The following is a 14,883-nucleotide window of genomic DNA, read 5'->3' as shown; positions in this document are numbered from 1 at the left end:
CTTTAGTTTGGATGGCTGACCCTGGAAGGAACGGGCTAAAGACTGTGCCCTGGCTGGAGGGATGAGTTATCTATCTGAAAGAAACCACCACAGCCCCAGAGTGACTTTGACAAGGGCTGCTATCCCCCAAGGACACTGTGATGCCATGCCTGGCCACCACCTGAGGAAGTGGTGAGTAAACCCTGTTACAATGCTTTTTCTTAAATTACTTTAACTACAGCATGTCTGAAACAACTATATTTTTGTAGTTTTCCTTATCCACTCTCTCTTGTCCTACACCTCATGGCAAGCACTGTATCTCAGCCCGAGTCTACGTCCAGCTCCTACTTCCTTCAAAGGCAGTCTCACTGATGATAGCAGCTTTGGCAAACAGTAAATGACTGACTGTCCTTGGCCACTTTTATATTGCGTGAGTACATGTGCTGCCAGACCTCTATCTGCAAAAGGGATTCTTTCAGCAGCAAATTAACATGAAGTGATTTACTTTGTCCATATTGGATACAAGGTTGAGCGAGGGGGGGAGGAAGGGAGAGGGATCACTACAGGTTGCACTTGCTTTTGAAATCTTTACTTCCATATTCCATAGGTCCTTTGGAGAAAATTTCATACAAAATGAAATCAAAGATTGCCTACTTGAAACTTCTTTTTTGGATGGGATAAGTATTGCTGGTAAGTCATATAAATAATTGTGCTGCTAAGATTTGAATTTACTTAGCTCCTGGCCTAGCCCAAATTTGGTTGTGTTTTTTTATTTTTATTTATTTTTTTATTCTACGTAGATTGTGCTGCCTTGGAACAATAAATAAACTCCAAACTAGAAAAGGCACATTCTGTGCATTAAGGGCTGGCTTCCTCTCTCCTTTGCATTCACCAAGCAGAACTTTCATTCCATGAGTTGTCCCCCTGATTTCAGTGGGAAACTTTACTAATAAGATACTAAAAGTGTGTGCTGTAGCAGAATTGATCCCTAGTTGCCACATTTTCAAGAGCTCAGATCCCCTTTGGGTGCTTTAGTGACGTGGCCAGACTTTCAAAAGTGCTCCATACCTGCCAACTCCCACCATTCTAGCCTTTTGAAAATCTGGTGCTAAATGTTTATCAGTGCCCTAATTATGTTCTTCAAAGGCAGAAGGAATGTAGCTCAGGGTAATAGAACAGACTTAATACTGCAATTCATCTAATTAAAATGATTGTAGTCCCTTGCTAAACTACATTTCCCAGGATTATTTCAGCCTAAAATCAGAACTCTTCATCTTCCCAGGTATAAATGCCAAGCCCTGGAAAGTCTTGATAGAGGGTCTTAAACAGCATAGTGTAGAGACCATCCAACCATGTATGTCTAATTGACTCCGTTTCATTAGCTCCGATTTGGCTATTCCCTCCAAAAACTGTAACTTTAATTTTCCTGTAATTATATGCTTTCTTAAATACTCCTTTTTCACCAGCTCACTACCAGTCTGAGGTTATGACCTGCATGGTTCAGGATTGCTTGTGTGTGTGTCACTCTCAACATGCTGGACAGCAGAACATATCCATGCAGACATCAGTTCATTTGTACACGCACAGGAACCTGAGATCACCTGACTCAATTGCTCACTGGCATAGCAAGCCGTGATTCCCCAAACAAGAAAATAAACCCAAATGAAGGATCACATCCCCCCAGTCTAATTCACAAAATAGAAGCACTAGGTAATTGTGCAGCTGGTGCCATGTCCAACTGCTGCAAGGTATGTATCTACCCTAGCCATGAGTAAAACAACCATCACCATAGTACTTTATATAGGTGGTTAACACCATTATTTAAAAAAATAAAATTGTTCATTGCTGTATAGAAAATGAGCCCTATGGGATGTATTGTGTATTTATGGAATGGGACACATTTTGAAGTTTGCCTCATTGTCCTCTATTGGGGGCAAGCCTTCAAGGATGTTCCAGCATTTTATTTTGTAAAATATAGGGACTCTTCCTGATCTCCAGCAGAGGGATGCTCCACAGGCGAGGGCTCTCGGCTCCAAAGGGAACTGTAACTTGGGCAGTGAGTGTTGTTTTTTTCCCCTCCAAGCTCTGTCAGTCATATTTCTTGTGTGAATTGGTGTATTCTTGAAGGGTTGCACAGAGCCCCTGATCTAGCTCACATTTTTGTGTCTTTATAGATTAGGGCTAGGACCTCAAAGCAAATCCTGCATTGGGGAGACACTGCAGAGCGTTGAACATGGCATAATAAGCTGTTGCCAAGGTAATGTTGTCAGGAGTTGTTCCAACATGCTGGACCAGTTGAAGCTTCATTAGATTGGGCTGATTGAGGAAGTGAAGTGGAAGGTAAAGGCATGTATTGCTGCAGCCAGGGTTTCATCTGGGATGGTCAGGGGGGTTGTTTCCTGCTTCTGTTGTGCATACCTGGAAGCATAATACACAAATCTGTTTCTTTACTGACTGTTTTCCCCTCAATTTAACATATCCATGTGTATGTAGTAGGGCACCTACCCCGCTCCTGGAAAACAAGGTTAAAGGCTGATTGGGGAGGCAGCCACAGCTGTGGCCACATCTGATCAGGCCACACCTGGCCCTGTTAAAAGGGCTCAGGGAGGAGCTGGGTTAGTCTCACTCCAGCCTTGGAGTGGGAAGGGCCTACCTGCCTGGGAACAGAGGTTACCTGACACAAAGCAGAGCAGAGCAGGGCTGGGCTGGGAAAAGGCAAGAGGAGCTGGGGAGCTCCCACCTAGCAACTCCCTAGGCTCAGGCCTTGTTTAAGGCCTAAAGAGGTACTGGGGCTGCAGAGGTGTAGCCCAGGCAGAGGCAGCTGGTCTTACCCCCTTGCCAGTGATGAGTGGCCATTACAGACTACAATCTGCCCCAGACAATGGGGGCTAGATAAGGACTGGCAGTAGCCACTGAGGCAAGGTGGGCATAGGGGGAGGGGTTCCCTGGGAGTGTGGGGACTGCTGGGGACTACAGAACCCTGTGGTAAGGGGCACCGGTCTCCGGGAGGGATGTGGGGGCCTGGAGGGATACGGGGAGCCTGAGGCAGGTGAGACATGGCCAGCAGAGGATGCTCCGAGAGCTGAAATTGAGCAAATTCCTGGATGACCACCAGGAGGCGCTGTGCCGGTGAGTCCGTGGTCTGCTACAACATGGTAACTTGTTGTAGGGAGTTAGGACAACTCACCTTGATGGTGTCCCTTCTTGGCATGCAAATATCCTAGTTATAAAAGTGGATATTATTGTTACTGACCTTCTGGGAAGGACTAATGGACAGGCAGTGGATAGGCAGTGGATACTGAAGAGGTGGAGCCAATATTTCAAAGCCAGTAAATAAATTACCGATCTGCTTTAGAAGTAGGTTTTAGTTTCCTGTCTGAGTGCTAGCTAACAGATTTTTTGGGGGCCAAACCTCTGCATTTGTACAAAGTCTTATGCAAATCCATAAACTACATGTAACTGACCAATTTTCCATACAAATAAATCTGCCTACAAATGTTGAGGAAGCCTTTAAGGAGATCTGTTAAACCTTTGGCCCGGAGAGTCCAACAAGAAAGGTAGAAAGGTAAAAGATGTTCCACTTATTTGTAACAGATTGCTTCTCTAACGTCCATGTCCAGCATATGTACGTGTGCCCTTGTGATGACCATAAAGGGATTGGGTGAATCTGCTTTAAATTGCAAAATCTTTTGGAAAGAGGGATAGTGTCCCTAGCCTCTGTTTGCCCGAAGCTGGGAATGTTTGATGGGGTGGATCGCATGATGATTACCTGTTCTCTTCATCCCCTCTGAAGCACCTGGCATTGGCCACTGTTGAAAGACCGGGTACTGGCTAGATGGACCTTTGATCTGACCCAGTATGGCTATTCTTATGTTGAATAAGTTTCATAAAGATGTGTTCAGCTATTGAGGATCTAATCGTCCCAGAAGAAATATAACATTTTCATGAACTCTCATTGTGCCGGCACCCGACTCTGGCCACAAGGGTTTCGCTACATAGTTTACCTCATTCAGCTGCTTAATGACCTTACAGGGCCCTCCCGGACAGCCTGTAGTTTGTTTTTTTCTAACGGGAATGAGAGCCGTCACCTGGTCCCCAGTAGCATAGGAGTAGGCATGCACTGAGCGGTTGTACCAGATCTTTTGCTTCCCTTGTGCCCTGGCTAAATTCTCCCCGGCCAAGTCCATGAGCTCAGCGAGCTTTTCCCGGAAAGTCAGTAAATACTCCACTTTTGATTTTTTTCCAGGGGGGGGAGGCCTTCCCCTCCCATTCGTCCTTCAACAAGTCCATAGGTCCCCTCACTCTCCTCCCATACAGCAACACGAAAGGAGAGAACACGGTTGATTCCTGGGGCACTTCCCAGTACTCGAACAGCAGGTGAGGTAAATATTTGTCCCAGTCCTGTGCATCATCTTTAGGGTCCCATTGAACCTCTTCACTAGCCCGTTGGACTGAAGGTGATACACTGAGGCAACAGAATGGAGGGCTGTGGGTGTAGCCAATAGAGATGTCTGTGCTGCAGTAGGTGACAACCAATGTATGAGGTGTATAGGAACCCCATTTGTCTCTACCACTAGAGCAATGGTGCAGCTATTCCATGCCAACCCAGCAGGCTAAGGGGCAAGATAGTCCACCCAAAGCCAGATTTTTGAGCTTTGATGAGATGTGGCCCCATTTGGCCCCATGTGTTTCTTGCCTCGTTTTCTTGCTAAGGATATTTGCATTCCCTTTTCTGTGACCTCATAACTTCCACAGCAAGTTGTTTCTAATGTCATAAGCAGTGGTGGTATGTGGTAGATAAGCAGCAGTAGATGAACTAAAGATGTACAATGTATAGCATGTCCTGAAGCTTAAGGGAAAAAAAGCCCAAGTATTTGAACACATTGGATTAAAATGAACAATCCTGGATCCTTAGATAATTAGGGTAGTTTAATGACTAATAGGTGGCGCACTTAGTTATTGCTTTTTGTTAGCAATGGAAACTTGGGAATTCTCAGGACTAGGCATATACAGGGCCAAAATAAGGTGTAGTGATCCTTTCCCCAAGTACAGGGTATCTATTTAGTGCTCAAGATAATGTTAAAAGGTGCAGTCCAGGTATCCCACGCTACTACATTGCCCAAGAAAATGTGTTTCTCCAACAAGGCGGCAAAGCTATGCACCAGCTGGTGCATTCCAAGTTGCTAATACATAGTTGTCGTCTTCTGCACAGAAGCATAATGTACGTACATGACCATGAACAAAATGATGCTTGTTTGACTAATGGCAAAATTGTCAATTCCATATCTATGCCCTCTTATTTTATCCTTTTGTCTGACCGCTTTTCCTTGCCAAATTCTAAAGCCAAGGTTAATCAGAGTGCACGCTAGCACTCTGAAGCACCAAGGTAAATCAGTTTGATGTCAAAATTGCAAAACCGATATGGAGTGAGGCTAACCCAGATATTGTCCCATACTTCATTGCATTTGATAACATGCCACACAGCATTGAAAATGGTGGTATATTACACTATAATACAAACGAGTAGAATCATGGTTTTTCTATATTTCCCAAACTTGGATGGCCTGCTGAGGGAGAAAATTGCTCTAATGAAAACACTAGAGCAGGGGTCTCAAACTCAGTTTACCTTAGGGCCCGTGCCAGTCCTCAAATCCTCCCAGCATGCCAAAAATATCACGGAAGATGGTGTTCAGAAAGAAAATGTTTATATTGTATTTTTTTATTTCAAATTCTTGGTAATAATAAAACGTCATACAACTTTATACAATTCTTCACCTGCCAGAGAGTTTTTAGTGTTTGCCAGACACCTGACAACGCTTCAGTTCTGTAAGTTTGTTGATGTTTGGCCTCCGTGACTGAGCAGTTGAAACATACAGGATTGCAGCAAGGTGTACACCAGATAGTTGTTCGGTATATTCACTTGTTTATATTCATTGTGGTAAAATGATGCTGCCTCCCTGGCTGACTCTGCCCAGCAACTAATGATGGTATCTCTGTCCCTCTCCCCAAAGCAATGGGAACTGCAGGGTGTGGGGAGGGGCAGCGCCCCCAGGAAACATTACCAGCCGCGTGTCTGCCTGTGTCGCTCCTCCACAGGCCGCAGTGGGGAGGTTCTCGTGCTGCAGATGGCCTGCGAGCTGGGACTTTGAGACCCCTGCACTAGAGGTTAGCATATAAAATGTAGACGCTTTACTTTGACAGAACGGGCAAGAAAAATATTGGCTCAGCCAAAGCATAGAAGCAACTTGATGTAACCTCTCATCAACAGGGCCGGCTCTAGGCACCAGCTAAGGAAGCAGGTGCCTGGGGCGGCACATCTGAAGGGGCGGCACTCCATCTGTTCTTGGGGCAGCACGCCGACTCTCTTCTCCCCCCCCCCCCCGCCCCCCTTTGGCAGCAGCTTTTTTTTTTTTTTCTTTCTTCAATGGCACTGCTGCGGCATCTTATTATTATTTTTTTTTCCCCTTTGCTTCGCCGCTTGAGGTGGCAAAAACGGTAGAGCTGGTGTAGTGTATTGTATTTGCTACCCATAGGAAAGTGCTACTTATGGTGTACTACTTACAGATGCCCCGTAGGAATGTGCTACTTATGGAGCCCCAGACTGGCATCTGTAAGTAGTACACCATAAATAGCACATTCCAACGGGCAGCAATTTAATACACTACACCTGCCCTCCATACACTTTCGGAACCCCGATGTGGCCCTCAGGCCAAAAAGTTTGCCCATCCCTGAGCTATGCTCTAAGAATCTTGGGGCTAGGTATGAAAAATCATCAGTATCATACCTAGAAACTATTTATTTGAAACCCCAGATGTGTAAGTAGATCAGGAAATGCCTAGGAAGGCACGATTAGGTTTTTCTCTTTTTATTTCTTTATGGCTTGTGGACTTCTTTGTGCTAACCCCAGGTGCTTTTGTTTTGCTTGTAACCTTAAAGATGGACCTCAAGGAAGTTATTCTTGATGCTTAATCCTTTTAGTTACTCTTTTAAAATTTAGCAATAGCCTAAGTTTTTGGATGTCTTTTTTTTTTTCTTTTTTTAAATAAAATGTACCTTTTTTAAGAACAGGATTGTATTTTTGTGTCTTAAGAGGTTTGTGCACATGTTTTTTTAGTGCGCTGGTGGCAACAGCTGAGTTCTTTTTTGTTTCTCAGCTCTTCCGTGGAGGGGGGAGTGAAAGGGCTCGAGGGTATCCCACAAGAAGGCATTCCCAAGTGCTCCTTCCTGGGCTCTCAAAGGGGTTCTGCACTTGGGTGGTGGCAGCATCTACTAATCCAAGGTCAGAGAAAAGCTGTAACCTTGGGAGTTTAATACAAGCCTGGTGTGGCCAGTATTAATTTTTAGAATCTTTGCGGGCCCCTCCTCCCCCCACCTTCTGCACTCAAACTGTCAGAGTGGGGAATCAGCCTTGACATGGTGGCAGAGCGGTGGGATCATTTTGAACCAGAGGCACAGACCTCAGAATATTAAAAGGACACATTTTTCCCTTTGGCAGTCTGCATAGCCAGGAAGGCTCTTTAGTTTTCTTTTCACCTGAGGGGGAACAAGCACACACAGAGTTCTGCCTGCAAAGCCAGAGAGTCTAACAAGCAGTTTTGTTTTGTTTTTCTTGCTTCGTGGCAACTAGGGTGACCAGATGTCCCGATTTTATAGGGACAGTCCCGATTTTTGGGTCTTTTCCTTATATAGGCTCCCATTACCCCCCACCTCCTGACCCGATTTTTCACATTTGCTGTCTGGTCACCCTAGTGGCAACAAAATAGCTAGGCTAGAGTAGGGCAGCCCTGTGCACGAGGCTATGGTCGGGCACCGAAACCCTAGAGCAACCAGTCTTCCCAAAGCAACACGCCACGGAGAAGACAGACCCAGACATACAGCTCCATGACAGAAATGCAGGAAGGGGATAGGGGACCGGAGATTTCCCCAGAGGGAATGGTCAACCTTCCCCAACCCAAGATCCAGGTGTCAAGATGGACCCATACCGAGTTCTAACTGTGGAAGACAGGAATTTCTTCTTACGGATGGAGTGCTTGGAGGCAGAGCACTTGGAGCTAGAAAGGGCTAAACTGGATCAACCGGGTAGCCCTAACAATCCTCCTTCAGGTACCGTCCCTATTCCAAGAAATTCCGCACCTGCAAGGTAGGCGATGATACAGAGGCCTTATTAGAACAGTTTGAAAGGGCCTGCCTTGGGTACAACATCCCTACAGACCAGTATATGGTGGAGCCGAGGCCACAACTCAGTGGACCCCTAGCAGACATGGCAGCTGAAATGCCTAAAGATCACATGAACAAGTACCAACTTTTTAAGCAAAAGGCCAGAACTAGGATGGGGCTACCACCCGAGCATGCCCGTTGGTGGTTCAGAGCCCTAAGGTGGAAACCAGACGTGGCATTTTCCCAACACGCCTACCATATTATAAAAAATTGGGATACCTGGATATCAGGAGCAAATTCATAAATTCTAGGACTGGAAGGGACCTCGAGAGGTCATCGAGTCCAGTCCCCTGCCCTCATGGCAGGACCAAATACTGTCTAGATCATCCCTGATAGACATTTATCTAACCTACTCTTAAATATCTCCAGAGATGGAGATTCCACAACCTCCCTAGGCAATTTTATTCCAGTGTTTAGCCACCCTGACAGTTAGGAACTTTTTCCTAATGTCCAACCTAAACCTCCCTTGTTGCAGTTTAAGCCCATTGCTGCTTGTTCTATCCTTAGAGGCTAAGGTGAACAAGTTTTCTCCCTCCTCCTTATGACACCCTTTTAGATACCTGAAAACTGCTATCATGTCCCCTCTGTCTTCTCTTTTCCAAATTAAACAAACCCAATTCTTTCAGCCTTCCTTCATAGGTCATGTTCTCAAGACCTTTAATCATTCTTGTTGCTCTTCTCTGGACCCTCTCCAATTTCTCCACATCTTTCTTGAAATGCGGTGCCCAGAACTGGACACAATACTCCAGTTGAGGCCTAACCAGCGCAGAGTAGAGCAGAAGAATGACTTCTCGTGTCAAAAATGTTAAATCTCTGGATGATCTGTCTCAAAGGTACTGACACATTGCATTCTATATGACTCTTATGAAAATACATTATATTCACACTCATTAGTACAACTGGAATATGCTTCATGCAAAAGGTCTCTTGTAAGGTATCATTACAAAGCTTAGAATCTACTGAGTGTGGTCATCCTATTGTATGTATGTACATGTGTTTACCTTTTCCAGGGGCCACGTAGTAAGTGTAGATTATAACACCCAGACACTTTGCACAGGATTCTAACACACTATTGCCATTTACTTAATCACACAGAAAATACACAGATGGGAACAAAAATTGTAAACCCTATACACAATTCCCTGCCTCAGTTTCCTCAACACACTAGGCCGTTCTGTGAGCCTGGATCAGGGTCACTTGGGGTGATCCAACATCCTTCTGTTGCAATGCATCACTTGGATGTACAAAAACACAGCCTTCTACCCCCAGCTCAGATAACCTGACCTTAGCCAGTTCATCCCCTTCCTTCCTCTTGCCCAAATCCCCTGTGGGTCTTCCCTCAGTGATTTCTTTTAGAACCTTTTGTTTTAGTCAGCTGCCTCTTTGTTGACCTTCAGTAACTTTCCACTCCTAACCCACATTCTCCTGAACACCAACTTGGCCAAACTGCTTCCCTACTTAGCATAAGTATGTTGTCATTAGAACATAGTTTTAAAGTTAAGAGTTTCCCATTGTCCTCAGCTAGTGAGTTCCTGCTGTAGGTCCTGTCCAACAGGATGGATACACCTAGAAAGAGGTTTCCTATGATTAGGAAATGTCATGACAACAACTTCATAATATCAACTAGAATTCACAAGTCTTACAGACAGACCCCCTCCTCCCCTGCCTGACATGCACACAAACAAATCAAGCCATATGGATCAGGCTTGCGTACACTCAAGTCAGCAATTCTATCCCTCAGTTTTTTGACCAACTGGAGCCACCCCTCCACACCCTCCAAATCAGGCTTGTGTGCTCCTTGCCACCAACAACCAGTTTGGTGTACAGAATGTATTAAACTTTCAGAATTAACATGAACAATGCCTAAAAATTACCTAAATCCAACATTTAAAATTATGGTAATGAACCTGCTGGTGGCATCAGATCTAGCAAGGATCCACCTCTCTACCAAGTTTTGTGTAAGTGGATAGTAGTTCTGAAAATACTACTTGGCACTGAAAGGATAGGGGCAGGGAATCTAATGGGACCAGAGCTGAGACAGAAGCTGCAGATCTCTGTGTCTGGAGAGACCTTTTTGATCAGTGCAGAAACCATAGAATCTGCTGAGTCTGGAGATGGAACAACAGCCACTTCCATGAGGAAGTCGACGGATGAACCCTCCCCTCCTTCCTCCTGCCCATGAGTGGAAGAATGTGGGAGAATCTCAGAGGGAGATATTCACATTTTTTTCCCCTCTTTTAAGAAAGGTGAGCTGGGATTTCCCACGGGCATGGCTGCTCCTTTTGATAGGGGTGATATTATAAAAGAGCTCATAAAAGAATTCTCTGCTCAGCATTTGCCCCCCCCCCCTTTTTTTTTTATTATTAAAGATCTGATAGAATGAATTGAAATAGTTCTCTCTTCCTCCCTCTCTTCCCCCACTGAATAGGTTTGGGGTTGTTAGACTTTTTCAGAAGAATTCAGTATTTTTTGTGGGCAGTAACTGACTGATGTATTCCCTCAAACTGAAAGCTGCAATTTAGAGGTGGCATAGTGAAACTTTGATAATCCTAATACAAAATGGACTCTTCCTGCTCTCATTATTCACATGTAATTTTTGTTTGTGGTGTATGCCCAAGAATGAACTTGTCTGGGAGCACAAATGCTCTTAACTGGTGTGTGTTAAGGGGTGCATGCAATCTTGATTAGTGGGGAGCAGGGCACCAATCTAGCCTCTTCCAATACAACCGCCTATTACACCAAACATCCAAATTGACAGGTTTTGGGGGGGGACAAGTAACCTGGTAGAAGAGGAAAAGGAGTCAGAGTTCAGGTGTGGTGCGTGGTCTGGTAGAATGGAAAGACTAATTATCATTCAGTAACTATTTATTTTAATATGGAACACTGATTCATAAATATATTTAAGTATGTTCCCAAATTGAAGCACTAACATCACTGGGATGCAAAAACAATGAGGAGTCCCTGTGGCACCTTAGAGACTAACACAAATTTATTTGGGCATAAACTTTTGTGGGCTAGAACTCACTTCATCAGATGCATGGAGTGGAAAATACAGGAGCAGGTATTAATACAGGAAAAGATGTGATTTGCTTTACCAAGTGTGAGGTCAGTCTAACAAGACAATTCAATTGACAGCAGGATACCAAGGGAGGAAAAATAACTTTTGAAGTAGTAATGAGAGTGGCCCATTTCAGACAAAAGCAACAGAGGGTCCTGTGGCACCTTTGAGACTAACAGAAGTATTGGGAGCATAAGCTTTCGTGGGTAAGAACCTCACTTCTTCAGATGCAAGTAATGGAAATCTCCAGAGGCAGGTATATATCAGTGTGGAGATAACGAGGTTAGTTCAATCAGGGAGGGTGAGGTGCTCTGCTAGCAGTTGAGGTGTGAACACCAAGGGAGGAGAAACTGTTTCTGTAGTTGGATAGCCATTCACAGTCTTTGTTTAATCCTGATCTGATGGTGCCAAATTTGCAAATGAACTGGAGCTCAGCAGTTTCTCTTTGGAGTCTGGTCCTGAAGTTTTTTTGCTGTAAGATGGCAACCTTTACATCTGCTATTGTGTGGCCAGGGAGGTTGAAGTGTTCTCCTACAGGTTTTTGTATATTGCCATTCCTGATATCTGACTTGTGTCCATTTATCCTCTTGCGTAGTGACTGTCCAGTTTGGCCAATGTACATAGCAGAGGGGCATTGCTGGCATATGATGGCATATATAACATTGGTGGACGTGCAGGTGAATGAGCCGGTGATGTTGTAGCTGATCTGGTTAGGTCCAGTGATGGTGTTGCTGGTGTAGATATGTGGGCAGAGTTGGCATCGAGGTTTGTTGCATGGGTTGGTTCCTGAGTTAGAGTTGTTATGGTGCGGTGCGTGGTTGCTGGTGAGAATATGCTTAAGGTTGGCAGGTTGTCTGTGGGCGAGGACTGGCCTGCCTCCCAAGGTCTGTGAAAGTGAGGGATCATTGTCCAGGATGGGTTGTAGATCACTGATGATGCGTTGGAGAGGTTTAAGCTGAGGACTGTAGGTGATGGCCAGTGGAGTTCTGTTGGTTTCTCTTCTGGGCCTGTCTTGTAGCAGGAGGCTTCTGGGTACACGTCTGGCTCTGTTGATTTGTTTCTTTATTTCCTTGTGTGGGTATCGTAGTTTTGAGAATGCTAGGTGAAGATCTTGTAGGTGTTGGTCTCTGTCTGAGGGGTTGGAGCAGATGCGATTGTACCTCAGTGCTTGGCTGTAGACGATGGATCGTGTGGTGTGACCGGGGTGGAAGCTGGAGGCATGAAGGTAGGCATAGCGGTCGGTGGGTTTTCGGTATAGGGTGGTGTTAATGTGGCCATCGCTTATTTGTACGGTGGTGTCCAGGAAGTGGACCTCCCGTGTAGATTGGTCCAGGCTGAGGTTGATGGTGGGGTGGAAGCTGTTGAAAGCATGGTGGAATTCTTCCAGGGCCTCCTTCCCATGGGTCCAGATGATGAAGATGTCATCAATATAGCGTAGGTAGAGAAGGGGCATGAGTGGACGGGAGCTGAGGAAGCGTTGTTCCAGGTCAGCCATAAAAATGTTGGCATATTGTGGGGCCATGCGGGTGCCCATAGCGGTGCCACTGGTCTGGAGGTATATATTGTCACCAAATTTGAAATAATTGTGCGTGAGGATAAAGTCACAGAGCTCAGCAATAAGTTGTGCTGTGTCATCATCAGGGATACTGTTCCTGACAGCTTGTATTCCATCTGTATGTGGGATGTTTGTGTAGAGAGCCTCTACATCCATGGTGGCTAGGATGGTGTTTTCTGGGAGGTCACCAATGCATTGTAGTTTCCTCAGGAAATCTGTGGTGTCACGGAGGTAGCTGGGAGTGCTGGTGGCGTAGGGTCTGAGTAGGGAGTCCACATATCCAGACAGTCCTTCAGTGAGAGTGCCAATGCCCGAGATGATGGGGCGTCCAGGATTTCCAGGTTTGTGGATCTTAGGTAGTAGATAGAATAACCCCGGTCGGGGCTCTGAGGGTATGTTGATTTGTTCCTGTGTTAGTGTAGGGAGTGTCCTGAGTAGATGGTGTAGTTTCTTAGTGTATTCCTCAGTGGGATCTGAGGAAAGCGGCCTGTAGAATTGGGTATTGGAGAGTTGTCTGGCAGCCTCCTTCTGGTAGTCAGACCTGTTCATGATGACAACAGCACCTCCTTTATCAGCTTCTTTGATGATAATGTCAGGGTGGTTTCTGAGGCTGTGGATGGCATTGCGTTCTGCACGACTTAGGTTATGAGGCAAGCGATGTTGTTTTTCCACCTACGATGGCCACATTAACACCACCCTATACCGAAAACCCACCGACCGCTATGCCTACCTTCATGCCTCCAGCTTCCACCCCGGTCACACCACACGATCCATCGTCTACAGCCAAGCACTGAGGTACAATCGCATCTGCTCCAACCCCTCAGACAGAGACCAACACCTACAAGATCTTCACCTAGCATTCTCAAAACTACGATACCCACACAAGGAAATAAAGAAACAAATCAACAGAGCCAGACGTGTACCCAGAAGCCTCCTGCTACAAGACAGGCCCAGAAGAGAAACCAACAGAACTCCACTGGCCATCACCTACAGTCCTCAGCTTAAACCTCTCCAACGCATCATCAGTGATCTACAACCCATCCTGGACAATGATCCCTCACTTTCACAGACCTTGGGAGGCAGGCCAGTCCTCGCCCACAGACAACCTGCCAACCTTAAGCATATTCTCACCAGCAACCACGCACCGCACCATAACAACTCTAACTCAGGAACCAACCCATGCAACAAACCTCGATGCCAACTCTGCCCACATATCTACACCAGCAACACCATCACTGGACCTAACCAGATCAGCTACAACATCACCGGCTCATTCACCTGCACGTCCACCAATGTTATATATGCCATCATATGCCAGCAATGCCCCTCTGCTATGTACATTGGCCAAACTGGACAGTCACTACGCAAGAGGATAAATGGACACAAGTCAGATATCAGGAATGGCAATATACAAAAACCTGTAGGAGAACACTTCAACCTCCCTGGCCACACAATAGCAGATGTAAAGGTTGCCATCTTACAGCAAAAAAACTTCAGGACCAGACTCCAAAGAGAAACTGCTGAGCTCCAGTTCATTTGCAAATTTGGCACCATCAGATCAGGATTAAACAAAGACTGTGAATGGCTATCCAACTACAGAAACAGTTTCTCCTCCCTTGGTGTTCACACCTCAACTGCTAGCAGAGCACCTCACCCTCCCTGATTGAACTAACCTCGTTATCTCCACACTGATATATACCTGCCTCTGGAGATTTCCATTACTTGCATCTGAAGAAGTGAGGTTCTTACCCACGAAAGCTTATGCTCCCAATACTTCTGTTAGTCTCAAAGGTGCCACAGGACCCTCTGTTGCTTTTTACAGATTCAGACTAACACGGCTACCCCTCTGATACTTGACACCATTTCAGACAGTTGACAAGAAGGCAAGAGTAACAGTAAGGGGAAATTAGTATTGGGGAAATTAAGTTTAGGTTTTGTAATGACCCAGCCACTCCCAGTCTTTATTTAGGCCTAATATGATGGTGTCCAGTTTGCAAATTAATTCCAGTTCTGCAGTTTCATGTTGGAGTCTAGCATGGCTACTGCTCTGAACACTATCACTGGGATGGGTCAC

The 14,883-nt window shown here is 45.5% G+C and overlaps 1 protein-coding gene across 1 annotated transcript in view; it reads left to right on the top strand.

The window, feature by feature from the left end:
* The first annotated feature begins 301 nt into the window (after nt 1-301).
* The window catches only part of PLAC8 (placenta associated 8), a 92,536-nt gene continuing 77,954 nt past the window's right edge, over nt 302-14,883 (top strand). Inside the window, exons 1-2 of the mRNA XM_065596053.1 lie at nt 302-409; nt 587-669. The gene's annotated coding sequence lies outside the window, so the exon portion shown is untranslated. The remainder of the gene's footprint in view (nt 410-586; nt 670-14,883) is intronic.

Source organism: Chrysemys picta, chromosome 5 (genome assembly GCF_011386835.1).
Source record: "Chrysemys picta bellii isolate R12L10 chromosome 5, ASM1138683v2, whole genome shotgun sequence".
NCBI classification, from domain to species: Eukaryota; Metazoa; Chordata; order Testudines; family Emydidae; genus Chrysemys; species Chrysemys picta.
Note: the sequence above shows the minus strand (reverse complement) of the source record. Positions and strands in the feature narration are given on the sequence as shown.